The 21,702-nt window shown below is 38.8% G+C and overlaps 1 protein-coding gene across 1 annotated transcript in view; it reads right to left on the bottom strand.

The window, feature by feature from the left end:
- The window catches only part of LOC139944779 (peripheral plasma membrane protein CASK-like), a 135,137-nt gene that overhangs the window by 59,716 nt on the left and 53,719 nt on the right, over positions 1-21,702 (bottom strand).

A 21,702-nucleotide genomic window follows, 5' to 3' on the forward strand; every position in this document is an offset into this window, starting at 1 on the left:
ATGTATGTATTCAGTATGCATTAACACCATGTGTATGCATCTACTTTACCAAGAAGATTTGCTCTTTGAGAGTTTGTCTTGCTATTTATTCTACTGCCACAGAGTGAGACTTCCAAGTTCGTGAGACTACTTTAGTTCTAAAAAAGAACTGTCCTGCTTATTTACTTAAGTTTGTATACATTTTTCCCTCCTACAATTCTACCACTCGCTAATGTTAACACACAATCTTCCTGCGCCTCGCACTATAAATAGATAGCTGATTCATTACATGCACGAGACATCAAACATAAATGCCAGAGATGTTTTTCCTCAGGCGCAAGGCTGATGAGAGGGTCGAGAGAGCCTAGTGCCTTCATGAACCTATAATCAATGTCATGGTGCCCTTTGAAATATTCAAGGAAAAATATATATATATTTTACCTCATAGAGGTGGATTTTACTAAAGAGACAGCTTTCAAAGTGAAGTATCTCCCTGAAGATGTTTAAGTCAAACAGGCATCAAATTTAATCCTTTCCCTGCAACAGATGGCTTTAGACAACTGCACTCATACCCCCTCTTCAATACCATTGGCCACTTCAGACGACCAATATTAGACACTCACAAAGATTTCAATACCCAAGCTTACTATAGTTCAAAGGGGAACTCAATTACTTATTCAGCAAATCAACAATCCCGGCCGGGTCATCACCAAAGTATGACCCTATCGTTAAGTGAAAAACCATACTACAAAAGGGGGAACTCAGTTACTTATTGGCCAAATCAACATTCCTTGGGTCATTACCAAAGTATGACCCCTACATACATGTTTTCAAAGGGGAACTCGTTTACTTATTCATCAAATTAACACTGTACATCATGTACATGGTGCAGTTAGGATACGATGATCACACTAACTGACAGGAATCTAATGATAGTAATCAAGCACAAGGTTTTGGAATCCTCGTTGGACCACTGGCCCCCAAGCTAAGCAAGTCTCATAATCTCATAACCAAACACATCCAAGTCCTCTAAATATATTCTAAATTAAAGGAACACGTTGCCTTGGATCGGTCGAGCGGGTCTTTGAAAAGCGATTGTAACCGTTTGTTATAAAATGCATACGGTTAGAAAGATATTTTAAAAGTAGAATATAATGATCCACACAAGTATCACTCGAAATTGCGTGGTTTCCCATATACCTCGTCGACAATCATGTCGGCCATTTATGGGAGTCAAATTTTTGACTCCCATAAATGGACGACCGTGTTAGTTCGCAAAGTAAAAGGAAAAGCACGCAATTTCGAGGCAAATGTTTGTGGATCATTGTATTTTACTTTTAAACCATCTTTCTAACCATATGCATTTTAAAACAAACGGTTACACACTCTTTTCAAAGACCAACTCGACCGATCCAAGGCAACTTTAATCGTTAAATTTCAAGTCAAAGCCTCTGCCAAAGATCCTTGCAAAATAATAACAAATGTGAAACCGGAGGGCCTCCAGTCATGTTGCCATACCTACAAGGTTTTGGAAAGCACACTGGACCCCAAGCCAAAGTTATTTTAGCACACTGGCATAAGATACAAACAAATATGGCAATAAGACAACATACCTACATAAATGCAGTAACTGTGGTTGTGTTAAAAGATAAATATTTTTATGCCACAAAATTTGAACAAAACCGTTGGTTAGACATGTTGGACAAATTCTTCATCAAACTAAGAAGTGGTAGGAGATATGGCAGTCACTTCGATGCAAAACAAACAGGTACCTCAACTCCTTCATACCATACTCTGTCCGTCTACTCAACCTCAGTGTTTAACTACTTTGTTTACTTTCTGCTTAGATGTTGTTTTTCAGTTTGATTCCATTGTGGTTTACATGTATTATGTAGTTTTCTGACTAATTTATATTATGTATTTCCAGTAGTTTATTTATGATTGTGCCTTATTATTAATTTTGTCTGTATTGCATGTATTCAAAATGAATTTCCTCCATGGTAGGACCAATAAAAATTGAACTGAATTGAATTGAAATGAATTGAAATGAATTGAATTGAATTGAATTGAATTGAATTGAATTGAATGTTAGAAGGCTTTAATCTGATAAGCAGTACTGTCCGAAACAATTCTCAGATTGTGTATTCCTAAGTACGCGACCAACTTTTGAAATGAAATTTTCACAAAGTAGTTTTGTTGTATGCATACATTTATATGATCAAACAGTCAACAATCAAACAGTTCAAAAAAGCAAAGGCATACTCTGCCTTTATAATCAAAATAGCTAAAAACAATTATCATAATTTTTTTTTTTTTTTTTTAAGCCATTATACACTTTCGGAACAGAACAAAAAATAAAAGTTCACAGATTTACAAATAACTTACAGGGTTTACAGAAGGTAATGGTGAAAGACTTCTCTTGAAATATTATTCCATGAAATGCTTTACTTTTTGAGAAAACATTAAAACAATTATCAATTCTCGTTATCGAGAATAACTGATTTATTTTAAACACATGTCATGACACGGCAAAACGTGCGGAAATAAGGGTGGGTTTTCCCCGTTTTTTTCTCCCGACTCTGATGACCGATTGAGCCTAAATTTTCACAGGTTTATTATTTTATATATAAATTGTGATACACGAAGTGTGGGCCTTTGGAAAATACTGTTTACCTAAAGTGTCCAATGGCTTTAAATCAAAGTACCTACATGTAAATTAAGCCAAGATTCATGTTTTTCATTCATGTTTTCCTAGTAAACAGTCAAAACATACATAGTCAGCAATTGGGATAAATTAAGGATAATTATTTAGCCGTACTCGCCTAGCTTTCCTTATATGATTAAAACAGTTTACGAGTGATTAGTTACCAGCCTGTGATCATTGGTCCCTATTCAATACTAAGCACGCACACAGCGCTAATCATGCACAATATATCACCCCCCACAAATCTCCACTCATCAACGCTCGGTCCTTTCTTCGTTGTTTGTTCTTTACCGTGGCTCCGCCACCTGTAGAAATCACTAACAGAGTACCTACAAACTAACGGACCGAAAATGCGGGATCAATGAAGCGGCCCGGCTGTAATCGGCCGTCTTGCCCTATGCTTCAGTGTGTGTTCTATAGTGTTTGGGGTCGGGGGTCGTGGTTTAATTTGCCTGATTTTAGAAATAATAATAATAATACACGGTTTTTATATAGCGCTTTTCACGGGGTGTCTCAAAGCGCTTCCAACATTATTAGCCCTGGTCACTGGGCCTTAAACCATTCCTTAAACCATCTCAGCTCCCTGGGGAGTATACAGCCTGTGCGACAATTATATGCGCTACATGGCTAAACCAATCACAAGAACCATCTCTGCCCTCACAGGCACCCATTTACCCCTGGGTGGAGAGAAGCAATTATAATTAAGTGTCTTGCTTAAGGACACAAGTGTCACGACCTAGATTCGAACCCACACTTCTGCTGAACAGAAGCATCAGAGCTCGAGTTCGGTGCTCTTATCCACTCGGCCACGACACCCCAGAAAGATATTATTTTACCCCATTCTTCTTGACCTTCTCTCATTAAACTTGAATCAATTCCGTCCTCGTACTTCCCCTACTTTCAAATTGATTTAACGACGGCTGCCTGACACCTTAAGTGGTATGACTATAGTATTAATAGATATGTGTCATTTATTTGTTGCTGATGTTTAAGACCAGAAACAACATGTAATTATTAACTATGGATTGGAAAAAACACAAACCACTCAAAGACAAAGTGAAAATTAACAGTGCCCAATTCTTTGGGATACAGAAAGTAGGATGATACACATGTGAGTGAGATTTGCATTGACCAAAAAAATACAACTAAGCGATTGTTAAAGCCAGGCGACACTATTGGTAAATGTCAAAGACCAGTCTTCTCACTTGCTGTATCTCAACATATGCATAAAATAACAAACCTGTGAAAATTTGAGCTCGATTGGTCCTCGGAGTTGTGAGATAATAATGAAAGAAAAAACACCCTTGTCACACGAAGTTGTGTGCTTTCAGATGCTTGATTTAGAGACCTCAAAATTCTAAGCTTGAGGTCTCGAAATCAAATTCGTGGAAAGTTACTTCTTTCTCAAAAACTACTCCACTTCAGAGAGAGCCGTTTCTCACAATGTTTTATACTACCAGCCTCTCCCCATTACTTGTTACCAAGTAAGGTTTTATGCTAATAATTATTTTGAGTAATTACCAATCCTGTCCACTGCCTTTAAGCAACCTTAGTAATGTCAAGCCTTTTGAGGTTTCTTTGAAATTCTGTATTTAAAATAATATATATAAGTTTTTCTTACCAAACAAAATGTATCTCGCTGATTTGTGTTGCCTTGGTACATCCCAAAGTCAGTAAAATTCCTGAGAGATAATTCTCTCTCGTTATAATAATGGGTCGTACATGTATGAGTGATCACACTTTTTTAGTACATAAAAAAGATCGTATACTAAAGTATAATTGGTGCTTCCGGAATACATAAAACAGATAGTAAAAGTGAGACCTTGGCACTGAAAGATTCAAGTACTGGCATCAATAGAATTCTTTTTATGTGCACCAGGAGAGTTTCTGACAGAAATGGCGTACTTAAAATGTCCAATATTATTACTATTATTATTATTATTATTATTATTACTATAATTTTTAAATGACACTGGACACTACTGGTAATTTTCAAAGACTAGTCTTCACAGTTGGTGTATCTCAACATATGCATAAAATAACAAACCTGTGAAAATTTTAGCTCAATCGGTCGTCGAAGTTGCGGGATGTTAATGAAAGAAAAAAACACCCTTGTCGCACGAAGATGTGTGCGTTCAGATGCTTGATTTCGATACCTCAAATTCTAAATCTGAGGTCTCGAAATCAAAATTCATGGAAAACTACTTCTTTGTCGAAAACTATGTCACTTCAAAGGGAGCTGTTTCTCACAATGTTTTATACTATCAACCTCTCCCCATTACTCGCAATCAAGAAAGGTTTTGTAATAATAATTATTTTGAGTAATTACCAATAGTGTCCACTGCCTTTAATAGATGTTAAATTTGCATCGGGATAAAGACTAATAATTTTGGTTTTACCCTAACACTAATGGGTGAAAGCACCGTATTCTCAGTACTTTCCCGAGCTCCGTGAAAACAAAATCACAGGCATTATTAATCGGGTGGGATTCGAACCCACGACCCTTGCAATTCTAGAGCAGTGTCTTAATTCATTCAACAGTAGCATTATGTGAGATGTTCAATGTGTATGTTTACTCGATTCGACTCGCCACCAGCACTTATAAAGAAAGGCCGTCAAGCATTACCGCATCGCTTATAAAATGCGCACGATACCCTTTCTAAATAACTCGTTCTAAATCCGCCTCGCTTTTAAGAGTGGATGCTCTATCATGATGACATGATAGTATCATGAGTGTTTTTAGCGGTAGTGCTTGACAGCTTTACTTACAAGCAGAGATGAGAGACGTTGCTGAATAATAATAAAAAGTCTGAAACAAGGCTCAAAATTTCGGGAACTTGTTAAATTAATGATGACATTTCTACCTTTTGTTAAACCTCGGGGGTTTAGTTGTCACAGCGCTTTTACGAACAGTGTCATTGACACTAGAAAGGTAGGATCACAGAGCAGGATTTATTTAGAGGAAGAAAAGCACCACTGAACAAAGATTTTCACAAAATTGGGAGACCGCCAACATAGGGATTTAGAGTTGGTAGAGCGCCGGCAAATTAATATGGTGGCATTGGGTTAAATCCCACTCTAGTAAATATTTTGAGGGTTCAACCTCAAATTGAAAAAAAAAAATAACAGCTTATTTTCTTCACTGGGCTGTCTTAAAAACTGAATTTAGATAAAAGTATAAAATTTCTCATTCCTCATACGACCTGGTGTACAGGAACCATGCTTTTTCCATGGCCGGTTTCGAAGTTGAAATTCTCTACCAATCTCCCTTGGAACTCAATGCCTCATCCCTAGAACAGTTTATACATGTAAGGGACTCATTTGTTTTGACTTCTGTTGGTTTGTGCACAGCGTATTGAATCCTTTGGAAAAGGCGCTTTTTAAATGCCTGTCATCATTATTCATTTAGTGATGGTGGCTATTCCATTGGGTTGATGTGTTGCATTATCTCCAGAACACAAACAACATTACAGAAGTGACTTTCTATAAACATGGAAATCCTCGTTTAGAGGAAGAAAAAAGAGGGAAAAAAAATCTTTTTTTTTTTTTTCTCTCAATGAAACCTCAGTGGTAGATCGTTGAGAAAAGTTTGATAATAGACATGATTGAGAGTCGGTGCTTTTCCGATCATCCTCAACCAAGTGGATTATTCCATTATTGATTCAGGTACACAATCTTAGCACACACACACACTCCTTGGTGTAAACAAATCCGTGTAGCAATCAATGACGAAGCAAGGACCAAGACATGAAACTTAACATGAAGAAGAAAAAAAATGTCCGAACCGTTCCCGGCTTTCACCACAGACATATTTGCTTTTCATGTTGTCCGAAGCTCACACATCTCAAGAACCATCACCGGAGAAAGCGAAGAAGAAAAAAAAAGTAGAAGACGAAGATATTGAGGGAGCTCATGTTCTGTATTGGATAGTGAGTCTTCCATTCAAAGCAAACAGTCCGGGGTGAAGATGTGAGTTAACGCCTCGGGGGTCGTAATGTCAAGTTCTTTTTTCTCGCTGATTTAATGTAAATGGAACACACAGGAGAGGCTCTTAAACTTGACAGAAATCATGTACCAACACATCGGTGGTATGCATTACACGATACAGGAGGTTTCGCTTCTTTCTTTGCTTTTTTAGTTGCTTTTTTTTCTTCTTTTGTATTTTTTTTTCCTTTCATAAGTGCCATCCTCTGTTCAATATGGTGATATGGCCATCTTTCATCGCTCTGTTTATGTTTGCATTGTACACTGCAGGTTATTGCGCCATTGGCTTTCCAAATATTTTTTTTATAGTGAGATAGCACTGTGCATCGCTGGCTAATTTTAGAGCCCGGTACCCAAGGTGAATAGTACATACTGGGATTTTTTTTTAACAGAGAGGCCTTAATCAGCCAACCACACACTGCTTTTGCAGTCATGACCAATAGTTTTGCTGTGGTGCCCATCTGCGAACTTCTAACTAAAATGTACAATTTTCTCATAGAAGTACCGTGTCCATTCAACAGCAACACTCAAGCCCTGCCCCCATGGTGTCAAAATGAATGTAATTATTCTTGCATATCAAGAATCTCTAGGCCTACAATGGGTAAAATGTAATGTATCGCTGTTTTAATCATCTTTAAAACCGTATGCCTGTCGTGGCTGAGCGGTCTAGTGAACTGGACTCAAGTTCTGGTTGCCGAGTCATCATAGGTTTGGGTTCGAATCCCGGTCATGACACTTGTGTCCTTGAGCAAGACATGTAATATATAACTAATAATTGCTAACTCTCTTCACCCTGTGGTAAATGGGTACTAGCATTGCACCTCGTCTTTGGAACTCACTGCCGCTTGAGCTCAGAACACAAAATAATCCCACAATCTTCAAACGGCAGCTCAAGACACACCTCTTCAAACAAATCTCTTAAATCCTGGACTCTTGACTTTGGGAACTGGCGCCCTTGAATGGCATTTTTCTTTGTCAGATACTGTGCGCTCTATAAGTGCTGTATATTTATTATTACTATTACCTGCAAAGGCAGATGACCTACCAGCAGTCAATGGGTAACTGTGGGGGCAGAGATGGTACCAAAGTTGCTAACATTTGCATATTGCAATCAGGCGAGATTTCCTACAACAATTAGGGAGAATGCTACATTCGACGCAGCAGGGAAAAAGTTTCCATATTCATGAAAGTTTTCAAATTTGTCCATCAGAGCATGGAAAGATTGATTTACTTTTAGGGAACTTTCTGCAGATTCAGGGAATATAGTCAGACCTTTGATTGGGGTAATAACATTCATGCATCGTGGGTGTACAAATTGCCAGATAACTGGTGTGCGCATTACAAGTCTTTGCTATTATTAGTAGTATTATTATTACCTGGGTTGTACAAATACCCGTTATTATTATTATTATTATTAGTACAATTTCAAAACTTTATGTCCACATTTGTGACACTCATTTATACATGAACATTAGATCACAACCGACTACTTACCCAACCAAAAAATAATGCACGAAATCAACTGAAATCAGATTATATTGAACTCAGCATTTGACGTTGATATTACGTGAAATATCATAATGAGAAGCAAGCTTTGTAGTCCCCGACGAGAATATGATTTGATCTATTCTGCAGTCTCGGCAACTTCAGTGGTAAAGAGTCTCCATGACTCAAAGTCAAGGTACGATTACGCCGGGCAGCTTCTGAATTAGCGGTGTAACGGACACCATGATATAGCTATATTACATTTGCATCTTGCTGGGCTTGGGAATGTGGCAATGATGGTAATACAACTACCAATAGTTTAAAGGAACATTACAGAATTGGTAAGAAGAAGAAAATCGTCTAAGATCACATGTTTACTTAAAACTTACACTGTCTGATGATGATAATAGTAGAAAACATCCCTTGAAATATTTCTGTCTGAAAGTGCATATGGGATGAGGAATACCGCTCAGTGAGCATTTCTTTTTCTTTTTTCGATGTCATGCGAAATGTGTAATCGGTTTTTCACTAAATTTTCTCGTGACCCAAATTGCCGATCGCTCTCAAACTTCTACAGGTTTGTCGATTTATGTATACGGTGGATTAATTAAAGTGCTTACACTGCCAGCAACTGTTTTGTTAGCGAAGACCAATCCTGTAATGTTCCTTTAAAGTCACGACAGATGCCTGGTATAACCGAGGCAGTCTTTAGACAAACAGACACGGATGCATCAGACTGGCAGGAACTGTGTCCAACTGCGTTACACCGGTAGATTTTAACTCGCCTGGTGGGGAGTGCGGCGACAAACTACGGACCGTAACATCCCCTCAAGGAAATGAACAATAAGCAAAATGATCTCATCTTGAAAAGAAATCAAATGTTCAGCGGTATTACTCGATGCTACAGTGTACATCGGTACACCAAGTTGATAAGCGCAACAAAATTGTTTAGCAAAAGAGGGGGTTACCAGCCAGAATACCATGAGATGTGTCTTGTTTGTAACTGGTTCCCTTCTTGTTTTTTAATAGCTTTCGGAATTTTTGCTTGGGGCTTAAGGGCTAGAGTTTCAAGAAGACTACAGTAGACGATACCATAAAGAAACTTTTACTGTGACATAAATTTGGGGTGTTTTTTTGTTTACATTTTCCTTTTCCTTCTCCAATATTTGCTTGGCATTACAAAGTTAATGTTTACACAAATGACATGATTTCTTAAAAGCAAAACTCTCAACTTTTACTGTGAGAAGAGCCAATTTCTGCTTTCAGACGTTTTGATCAGTAAACTCTGACCATAAGACCAATTCAAGAACTGACTCCGTGGTAGTACAGTTAATCACGATCCTATAAGCTAAAGTAGTAGTCCCAGCCTATTTTCTATACCATCCGCCCTGGTAATAGTTAAAAAGCAGGACAGTTCATTTTAGAACTGAGAAGTCTCCCGAACCCCTGAACAATCTACTCCGCGGCAGTAAAATAAAGCAAGACAGTTCTTTAAGAACAAACTCTACCTGGCAAGTAGATACACACATGGTGTTACCGCAAACCAAATATATACTAAACTCTGACGGTCTTCAAGAAAATGCTGTGTGTGCGTGTGTGTGTCAACTTAAACGCATGTCTGGCTAGATTTCAGTTATAAAAGGGTTCGCTGGAGCGTGAATTTTTTTTGTGTGGAGAAGTATAATTTACTACAAATATCAAAATACATTCCATGTTCGTTTGACGAAATAACACGTCCAAACACTACTAAATGTATCAGAATACATTAGATGTTGTTACTCATTTGACAAAATTGCATGTGAAAACCGCGCAAGTATCACGACACATGAAATAGCATCCCGGTGTCGTCTTGCATCCTTTTCGTATCATGCTTGTCTTGCATCACGCTATATCGTTAGACAAACACCCCTTGCGTGTAAGTTTATGTTCACATAATATCTATAGGGCACATACATACATGGTGTAGTCATGGTGTAGTCAATACTCCATAGAACTTCTCCATAGGCAGCTCAAAAATAACCCGGAGCGATACTTTTTGCAAGAACTACTTTTTCGTTTTATTATATAATTTGTTTGGGGCAAAGGTAAGACTTTTGAAACTACATGTAAAGCCTACCAACATGTTCTGTTTCCAGTAACATACCATTTTAAAATAAGGGTCGGTAGACCAGGAATTTTATGGGTGTGTTAGTGTGGGTAGGTATAGACATTCAAACCTTAAACAAAAAGGACAACTGGGTCCCCAGTTTGGTAAGGGTCCACAATTGGGTAAGGGTCCACAGTTGGGTAATTGTCTTCAGTTGGGTAAAGTTTCCACAGAGTGACTGTAGCACAGAGCTGTGTGTGTGTTTTGTGTTATTTAAAAGCTCTTTGTGCGCATCTGTTCAGTGAACAAATTAACCTAATTATGAATTTTGGCAGGAAGTGCATGTTTTCGCATAGAGCCTCCCCAAACAGCAATACGCATTAAAGCACACACGCGTTTCATTTGTCAATATGCAATTTTGAAGAACATCCAAAAACCTTTAATATAAAAAAAGAAACAAATGTATAAAAATTATTTTCTAGAGCAAGGATAAACCCGCACAAATCATGGTAGCACGATTTGATTGTATGAAATAATTACCGTCCGGAAACTTCGCCCTAATAATAAATCATCTTGACATTGTAAAAATTTGGAGGCCATCGTCGTTGGTGTTTTAATAAGCAGCAGGTGCATGCAGTGTAGCCACGGTCAATGGTGTTTTTCATTTTTTTTTTATATCTTATGTATATCATTGATTTATTGTATTTTATGTGGGCATATAAATATGTGGGTCTACATTGGGACCCGATTTCCATGAAGATGTTTAGCAGACAAAACTGCTTAGCAGAAAAGAAAAAAAATTCATAGGAAATATGAGAGGGGTACCAATTGTAACAATGTAAACTTGTTGGTTTTTTTTGTGGTAACCTGTTTCTGCTAAGGCCAACCGGCCAACCCAAAATACAATTTTGTTTGTCCATAAAGGGGTTCTCAAAAGATAAGGTCGGGAAAACAAAATTAGCTGTTGCAAACAACTTTACCAACCAAATGGACCGATGGTATAATTGCAATAAATAGTTACTGGCCTGACGTTTCGACCCTAGCAGAGTCTTTCTCGAGAAAGACTCTGCTTGCGACCCTAGCAGAGTCTTTCTCGAGAAAGACTCTGCTTGCGTCTAAACGTCAGGCCATTAACTATTTTTTGCAAAAGATAAGGTCAATAGGTATTTTATTATTTTTTTTCCCTTGTATTCTCCCTTTGGTGACTGCGTTTTACTTCCATCAAGAAAATGTACATAATGCTTGAGGAGATTTTGAGAAAATCGTGAAATCAGGAAACATCCTCAGAAATCTCAGAAATTGTTAGTAAGTACCACTCTTCTTTGTACTATGGTTTTAGTCAAAGTTATTAGACCAAATCAGTTGAGAATTTAAACCTGTACATGTATGGTTTCTAACAGTTTAAATGTAAAAACTTTACGAATTAGAATTCTCAGTTTGCGCAGTTTTCAAGGACAACTCCTCAAGGTTTGTGCACATAATACAATATCAGCGTTCAAATGCATTTTGGTGTCTTCCAGCACAGAAACGTGCTCCTTCTAATACATCTCTAGAAGAAGAAGAAAAGGTTATATTGAGATCAGAAGCTGCGACTCAGTCATGTCTCAAGGTTTCAAACAATTGAAGAAACCCTGGTGCACTCCTGAGAATACATTTAATCACATTAATATCTGCCGAGTATTGTACACATAGCGGGATTTAAAGTAGGAGAAAGGCCATGAAGAGTGGGCTGGAAATGCCATGCTGTACGTCTTGGAGAAAGCAGGTGGGAAAATTACATTTGAGAAAGATAAAACCTGAATGTTATTTTTAAAGGTGGGAAGGGTCGTGAGTTGTTTCTCAGATTTAAAAGTTTTTTATTGATTTATAATAACGGGGACATTTCCGCTGAAATCATTCCGCAGGATGTTACTACCACATGGGAAGCTTTCAAATAGAAATCACATAACTTTTTTTAAATAATTTTTTTTTTTTTTTTTTTTTTTTTTTTTGGAGGGGGGGGGGGGGGGGCATTACTAAGAAATACCTTTTTTTTTTTAAATACTTCCAGGCTTTTCTTGTGTGGTTACACTACACCATTCTCCCATAACAGTGGTTTGTTGGCCAAATACTGATTCACAGGCCTGGAATTTCACGGAGGCCACGGAGGCTCAATTGCCCCTTGTCTTGGCCTTGGTGCCCTTTCAAAAATTCCCATAGACTTTAAGATTTTCCAATGGAAGTGCCCTTTTCAAAATGAAAATCACCTTGCCCTCTCAAAGATGAAATTCCAGGCCTGGATTCAAATACAGGACCAGTCAAAATTCACTCCAGGCTGGCTAGTTCAGTATTGAAAAGCATTCCTACATGTATGCCGTGACACTTGTGTTCGTAAGCAAGACACTTAACCACTGCTTCGTCCTTCGGATGGGAAGTAAAGCCGTTGGTCCCTTGTCATGCATGTGATGTATAACACATGCAAAAGAACCCAGTGCACTTTTCGACAAGAGAAGGGGTTCGCCCCTGTGTTCCTGGCTGTGGCTGCTGTATGCGCCGTAGCACCTTGTAATCCCTTACAAGGTGCAAAATAATTGGGTCTCAAAATTAATCACTGCAATTACCTATCTTTCTGAAAGTTTGTATATACTCAGCGCCTTGAGTACCTTGTTTGGTAGATACGTGTGCTATATAAGACTTCAATATTATTATTATTATATTTATTATTATTATTATTAGTATATGGCCTAGTGAAAATGATCATGGACTAGGGAAACAGAAAGCTAACTTGTCCTGCTGGCCAGTCACTGAAAAAGGTTAAGGTCAAAACCTGGAATGATTATCCAATGCAAATTGTACAAACAGGTACATGTATTATGCATAAATGTACACCACCTCTACAATGTAGTTATGCTGGTACAGATTCTTACAGAGCAAAACAAAACGTACCATAGAGCATTTTCATAATTCAAGTTCATGTAAATGTACAACCTCCGTGTGTTACATTGCTATGATTGAGAAGCCTATATATTTCCGACAGTTTCAGGTTCCGTTCGTGCGCATGCGCGTATAGTCTTGGTGCAACACGTTCTCGTTTTCCATTTAAACACAGCACGGCCGACTCAACGACAGGGCCCGTAACAAGAAACAATTTGTATCAAGACTAGCGCGGAGTATCCGCTCACAACTGGTTATAAACACTGTTCATTATCAAAGGTTTAAACACCCCCACGTGACGCGCTCTCCACCAATAGGAGTAGCGAAACTGTCTGAGGTATTTATGGTTGTACAATAAGGCAAAGTACACCTTTGGTTTTTAGAACCACTCAATTGTTTATAAATGTACTTAAATACAATTAAACTAACCTGTGAAAATTTCATTTCATAGTCATATTTTTAAGATATCGCCGAACATCCAGAGCGAATATGCGCACGCAGGAAGAATAATCCCGTATAGGAGTTGGCAGCTTGACTTCGCGCAAAACGATTGCTAAACTCAAATCCCGCGAGATTTCACATGTCATGGAGAAGCGAGGAGTTTATTGCACAACTAGGGATTACCCAACGCTTAATTTCCCAGGAAACCCACACGACTTTTGATATGTTTGTTCCGCAGCAAAAGTACATGTGTATGTACCACGAAAACCACAAAACCCACACAACTTTTTTCCCACTTAATTTCCCCCGAAACCCACACGACTTTTGAAATGTTTGTTCCGTAGCAAAAAACACACGAGTGACTTACCCACTTCTCGAAAGCGCTCTCCAGATCGAATCCGTGGGGAATCTCCCTGCGGTGCTGTCTCAACATCCGATCGAAGGCCATCTCGCCTGAGTAATAACCTGTTCCACTTCCCACCACCATTGAGAATTAATAATCCAGTCACTGTCTTAGGGGCGATCCCGCCAACTTTTAGGGGGATCCCGGACCAACTGAGGGGGATCCTTGCAACTTTAAGGGGGATCCCGGTCCAATCTTAGGGGGATCCCGCACCACGACCACAAGTTACTAGTACCTCAATTATGGAGACTCTCTTCTATTTGAACACAGTGCCTCGGTAACCTTATTTTGGCTCTTTGGGCAAGTAAACGATAAGGCAGGTACAGTAACGATACCAGTGACTCCAGTGACTCGGTCTTCAATTCCCTTAGTGTTGCCACTGTAAAAACACTGACTGTTGTGAGGAAAACAACGACTCTGCGATCAGATGTCGAACACCAGTAACCACTCCAAACACTGCAGATGTTCTATAATGTGATGGAACAATATTTTCCTGGTCTTTAACTCAACTACAGCGAAGTGCAGCCACCGTAAGGACACTGACTAATGTAAGGGACAAAATACTCTGCGGTCAGAAGTCCAATACCAGGAACCAATACAAATACTGCAGATGTTCTATGATGTGACGGAACAATATTTTCCCCGTCTTTAATTCAACTACCAGTACGGCGCAGCGTAGCCACCGTAAGGACACTGACTGATCAGTGAGAAATGACTCTACATGTACGATCAGGAGTCAACTACCAGTAACCAATAACAAACACTTCCTGTGATAAAATTTATCAGTGGATGATGAAACTGGTTTAAGACGTGGTGATCGCAGAAATACCAGTAACAAAAGCAGTCTTATGATATAAGACTTTATCTAAACTTGATGGTCATAAAACAATACAAGAAACTTGATATAGACACTTCCTAAGGTGTGGATCGTTAATGACGACACTTGCTGGTCGGTCTCTGTCCTTGCTCTATGGTCAGACAAATTTACGACTTTCCGATCACACAAATACCAGTAACAAAAGGCAGACTTATTATATAAGACTTATACTTGATGATCATAAACAAAACAAGATATTTCCTGACAGCCATACGACAATATTCAAACTACCAATGGAGAGACTTGCGTAGAGTTAGACTAGTCAATGACGACACTTTCCGATACTCCAAACAGGACTTGGCGATCGTAAAGCAATTACTCCACTGCAAATCAAGAAACCACTTGAGAATTGATACATAAAAACGAGTGGTGATTTGAAGAAACACCAGAGCTTTGCAATCATAGCTCGGCAATCTATGACAATATTCCAGCAAGCAATACAAACACTCAGAGTCCACTGAGACCTAACAATACAATCCTGCCTTACAGACACCCGACTGTTGTTTGTAGATGCCTCCAGCTTAATCACTTCAAGTGATAATTAACACACGCATCCAACATCCAGGATGTACGATAAGTGTTCCCACTTAACACTAAACTCAAAACAGGCAACTTGATCACGCAGTAATAGGCAATTAGCGCATCATTTAGTCAAGTCCAGAAGACAAGTGGTTCAGGGTGTGTGGAATCTTCATCAGGCAATGTTGCATGGAGTCTAGTGTGCTTTTACACGTTTACACTGTGGTCAAGTTATCGCACGTGGTGATATTGGTCAGTGCTCTCATGCATTCAGACTGTGGTCAGGTCATCACACCTGGTATTGGTCAGTGGTTATCCAAGGTGTGTGGATCTATCTTCATCTGGTGATGTTGCATAGGCGTTCTCATATATGTACATTCACACTGTGGTCAGTTATCACACGCAATACTGGTCAGTGCTCTCACACATTCAAACTTTCATCACACGTAAAAAGTCAGTGGTCATCCACGGTGTATGGATCTTCATCTGGTGATGTTGCAAGTGCCGTCTACGGAGATAAGCTCTCACGCATTCACACTGTGGTCAGTTATCACACATGGTATTGATCAATACTCTCATGCATTCACACTGTGGTCAAGTTATCACACGTGGTATTGGTCAGTAATTTTCTGTGGTCTGACAAGCATCAGTTGTCCCCTTCCACCCCATAGCACAATGTACGGTGATCAGTTCCGCTCTCTCCTTCTGTATGTTATTCCCTATGCACAAGCAGTATTGATGCATACACGTACAGGCACATCCAGAATCAATTTATCTTCATAATCTAATCAGTGGAGAGTTATAAAATGATCATTTGCAGACTCAGCTAATATTTGTTTATACGGGTAACGCACAAAGATAGTGTGCTGTAGGAAATCCCCTTGGTGAAGTTAGCGGTAACACCGTGTGAAAATATCTTTTGAGTAGTGAAATCTCAGGGCTGTGAAATCCTGATGAACCGTTTTTAGCTTCTTTTTTTTTGAGTGAAGACTGTACAGATGGTTACTTTTACGACTACTCAGCACAACGCACAAATTTTAGTTTGACTTGAGAGCAGACCAATTGTGTACAGTGTGGTGGTAATTTCCAGAGCATCCATCAGTGAGATGCGTACACACACACACACACACACAAATTCCACAAAGATGTTGCCTTGAGGGGAGACTAATGATGTACAAGGCGAAGGTTACTTCCTGCGCAGCAGGCCTACTCAGCAAAATCCACTTATTTTTAGTACACTTGAAAAGAGACGATTTGTGAGAAGTGTGATGATTATTTCCTCAGCATCAATTAGCAAAGAGTTGGGACACTACAAAATATACGCCACAAAATGGTATTGAGTAGAGACTAATGATGTACAATGCAATGGTTACTTCACGGGCAGTACTCAGCAAAAAACACTAACTGACATGAGAGAAGACTAATGGTCTACAATGTGGTCAATCAGCAAAGAGGCCAGACCAAAGTACAAATCAAGCATTCCACAGAAACGTTGCCTGGAGAAGGAGACTAACGAAGCTCAAGAATTGATCCACTGAGCTCATTCCTGCATCCTCATCGCTGGCTGTGATGACATATCTAGGCTTTGCTCCTGCGTCAATACCAAAGCACAGACTAACATGGGAAACCGAACCTTATACACACACACACAGAGCCCCCAATCATTAGCAAACTCATCCAGCTACATCTATAGCAAGGAGTCCTTGCAGCGAACCAGAAACCAGATGGTCCCTGCGACTGTCTCAAAATGTAAGAGACGACACTTTACTTGGCAAGTTTCATCAGCATCAACATGAGGTATCATTAAAAAGCAAAAACCCTACATGTGGAACTAATGAAGGCGATCGGTCCTTACACACAAACAACTAGTCATGAGTAGCCATCCGTGGTCCTCCTCAAACCATCAGATCCAAGACAAAGCCAACACCACACCAAAACAATTTCAAAACCTCCACTGAAATGTGTACATGAATTCAGTAAATGTCAATATAAAAAGTTTGACGCGTCGTCGAAGTGGCCCCGCACAAAATGCCAGCAATGTCGATCCTGTAACACACCTTTGCAAAACAGATGTATGCACGATCATGAACACTGGAGATATAGTTTTTCAAATCATATGGTAACTAGATTCATAATCGTCCGTAGTAATAGACTATGATACACCATACACAGCTGAGACAAGTAAAGAAACAGTTCTTGCAGCGTTTAAGTCGTTGCGTGTAGCTGCATATATACACGTAGCCTTCGTTAAAAACACATCAACATGTGCTCGGTACGTTAGATACAACAAGGCATGATGGGAAGTCCGTCGGCTCGTTAGCTATTGGGCAATTGGAGGGATGTACCTGCTCAAGAACCTGTCATCTGATATGCCCCGAGGGAGCCGAGGTCGGAATGATCCATTTTACATGGGGGGGGGGGGATGATAATGAAGCGTAGTGGACAGCTTGTCAATTAGCGTGCATTATTGATCGTATGTTTGGGCAATGGTTGTATTGGCACAGCAGGCTTGATGCTGATGCGTTCGTTCGAATAATCATTTTTTGTACAAGATTGCAACGAAAACAAACTTATTCATTGAAGGAGTTCATTGAATTGATCAAAGTGTTGGTTGTTAATTGAAAGACAATAAAATAAAACTAGCAGTGTCTAAATTGATTGCAAACTGCAAAACAAAATTGTTTTTAAAACAGAACAAAACATAATGAAGATCTCACCGACCTCCAAATTCCAAAATCGTCAACCTCATAAACAACAATTGTATGAAATTGCACAACATCCACATAAGCCTCGAAAAAACCCACAGCACCCAAAGCAATTGCCGTGGTGCCCTGTGCTTTTGCTGTGGTGCCCTCTACACGGTTCCAATACTAAACAGGCAACAATTTCCCTGCTATATCAGGGCAAAATGCTACACAAAATGTGTGATGGAGTCGTCAAATTGAGAATTGGGAAACAGACAAGGAACTCTGATCTAAAGGTTTATTCTGAAAATAACGAAATAAACTGATGTTGATAGTGTCTTCGATACAGAAAATAATCATACCAAAATAATTTTTTGCTGTGGTGCCCTGTGCAAGGTTCCAATACAAACAGGCAACAATTTCCCTGGTATATCAGAGCAAAATGCTACACAAAAATCATCATTTGCTACTCGTACCATTCAGTGTGCACAAATGAAGTTCGGCTAAATTTTTTGCTTTACAAAATTGCTGGACGAAATCGTTCCCGAACAAACTTACAATTTTCCCGATAGAAAAGGTCATTACAAGAGCAAAGTTCAAGGTTTATCCTTATCAAACCAACTTTGGGTAATTTCTTCATCGCTTTCGCTATTTAAAGAAACTGGACACTATTGGTAATTGTCAATGACCAGTCTTCTCACTTGGTGTATCTCTACATATGCATAAAATAACAAACCTGTGAACATTTGAGCTCAATTGGTGGTCGAAGTTACCAGATAATAGTGAAAGAAAAAACACCCTTGTCACACGAAGTTGTGTGCTTTCAGATGCTTGATTTTGAGACCTCAAATTCTAATTCTAAGGTTGAAAACAAATTTGTGGAAAATTACTTCTTTCTCGAAAACTACGACACTTCAGAAGGAGCCATTTCTAACAATGTATTATACTTTCAACCTCTCCCCATTACTCGTGACCAAGAAAGGTTTTATGTTAATAATTAATAACTATTACCAATAGTGTCCACTGCCTTTACTGTCACTGAAGAAAACAAATAAATTTCTCACTGTTAGGTTGTTAGGTGTGTTTATTGAAAAGTACGGAAATAAGTTTCCAAAAATTTTATCAAAATTTACCAAGGTTCCCTTTATAATATAAACTTGACTGACCTTTCTCAGCGAGCCAGCCTTAGTAACTGAAGTGTCGGGTAATACTGAGTCAAACAATTTACAAACTAACAGGAGGGCGTCGGCTATGTGGTGACACAAAAACCAACACCATTGGCTACCGACGATTGACACTCAAACAATAAACCTATTGTATGTAAACGAGCAAGCAACAAGCTTACTCATGTAAAAATGCCCACTGGCAAACTCATTTGCATAACAATGGAAAGAGACAATAGTTTATGAATAATCATAGTTACAATGTACACAGAAGCTTTGTGGGAATGTTTGTTTTTATACTGTACACCACTTGTAGTAAATTGTTATTTATCTTGTGTAAATTATCAGTTATTGTGTGTTTTGACCTCTATTGTAAATAGACACGCTGCAAAATTACTCCAATGCAAACTTAAGTGAGCAAATATTGACTCACCTTTTAAAGACCATAGCGGCCACAAGCGGCTTGTACCAGAATGCCCCGTAAGGGCCGTAAACGGCCTTAAGGTTTGACCTACTGGCTGCCATCCACATAACGAGGTCAAAGTAAAGGTCATTTCGAAAATGAATTTTCCAATGTCACATGTTAACAGAGTATCCCAATTTCTAAACACAAAACTAAATTTTCTGTTTTGTTGAAATTTTTACTGACATAATCTTATTAAATAAAAGAACAGTATTAGCAATGTCTGGACATTTTGTGATGATTATAAAGAAATAAATTGTCTCTGAAGGGTTAAACAATATGTTTTTTGCTGTCATTGTGTATTGGTTATTTTATAGATGTGTTCCTCAATCATTCCTGTTTTTAGGTGTGTTTTGAAATGTTTTTTAATCCTACTTGTAATTTCCTTGCCGCTCTCACAGATTATTTCTAATCACTGCATGTAAATCATCCAATTTTGCCAACGCGTAAGGGATAAATAACAAAACATTGAGCTTTGTTCCAGATAAATCAGAGTTAGCAGATGATCAACAGAACAATGCAATCATGTACTGAACAAAAATGAACCGATCAATACCGGCAACTACATAAACCAATAACGACATGTAACAAGAAAGGAATAATCAATTTATGAGCCTTGAATGACCTATTCAATCCATGCGCAGACACGTACACAGCACTGAAGTGCAAGTACACCGACAATGAACTTGTCACCCCCGGGGTATAGATCGGTACCTGCGAGGGTAAAGATTGATATAGACCTATTGACGTCATCCAGCCACCATCTTAGAGGTAAAAACGACAACAACAATAAAAACGCACAGATTTGTACGCAGGCCGCACAGTATTGACCAATGAACAACCTCCTTTTTTAATAGATGTTAAATTTGCATCGGGGATAAAGAATATTAATTTTTTTGTTTTTATATAGTGTAAAGGTACCCGCTGCCAAAACATAGGATTCGAACTGCCTCTAGCTACTGGGCAACCTCGGTAGTCTAGTTGGTAAGACACTGCTCTAGAGTTGCGAGGGTCTTGGGTTCGAATCCCACCCGAGTAACATGCCTGTGATATTTTTTCACAGGAGTCCGGAAAGTACCGAGTATACAGTGCTAACACACATCGGTGTATGGGTAAAAACACCAAAAGTTAATAACCTCCTTTTAACCTCCAGACAAGGGCAACCTACTGATATGACATCGTGCGAATTATAAGGGATATTGTGTTTGAAAAAACCTTTGAAATGCTACGACAGACCAATGACAAGGGCACTAATATAAAGCGCATTGATACACTATTGTAAAATGTGCTGTTATTATAAGAACTAGTTATTATTGTCAGGTGACTAGCCTGAGCAAAATCAACAAAACATGTGACCTGTCACATCACAGGTTTAGAAAAGACCCACCGAGCCCGGTCTTCCTGCAGGCCCAATTTGGTACACACAATTCAACAGGTGACAATGGAGAAAAAATAAGTCTCTTGATATTTGATGTGTAGAAAGGGGTCACATCTCAAAACTTGTTCAGCTTTAATTGTGTCAATTCCTGATTTAAGAAAAGTAAATTACAATACAAAAATATGCTATTTTTCCTATTATGACAAGTGTGGCATTTATGATCTTGCCTGTGAGGAAATGCACAGGAACGTTCACTCTTTATGTAGGCAAGGAGACAAGTCCTAATTTTCAGTGAAGTCACCATAGATTGTGCATGTACCGCCCTCTATTGGTCAATTTGAACCATTCCGAATCATCACATTGAATGTGTATAGCGCCCTCTATTGGCTTCCTCAAGATATCACGGCATACCTCCCAAGGGAGGTTTTACAAATACATTTTGTAAAACGTTGTAATATTTTTGTTTGTTGAACACAAATGCCCTGCAAGTTAGTCCATTAGTGGACATTTGACCCAGTCCAATAACAGGCTTCTGGGGGGATCAAAAAACTAATAAAACACAGCGTTTTGATATACATATGCCAAGTCTTTCTTTAGTCATCACTCGGACTTAGAGATTCCAC

The sequence above is a fragment of the Asterias amurensis genome, chromosome 12 (genome assembly GCF_032118995.1).
Source record: "Asterias amurensis chromosome 12, ASM3211899v1".
NCBI lineage: Eukaryota > Metazoa > Echinodermata > Asteroidea > Forcipulatida > Asteriidae > Asterias > Asterias amurensis.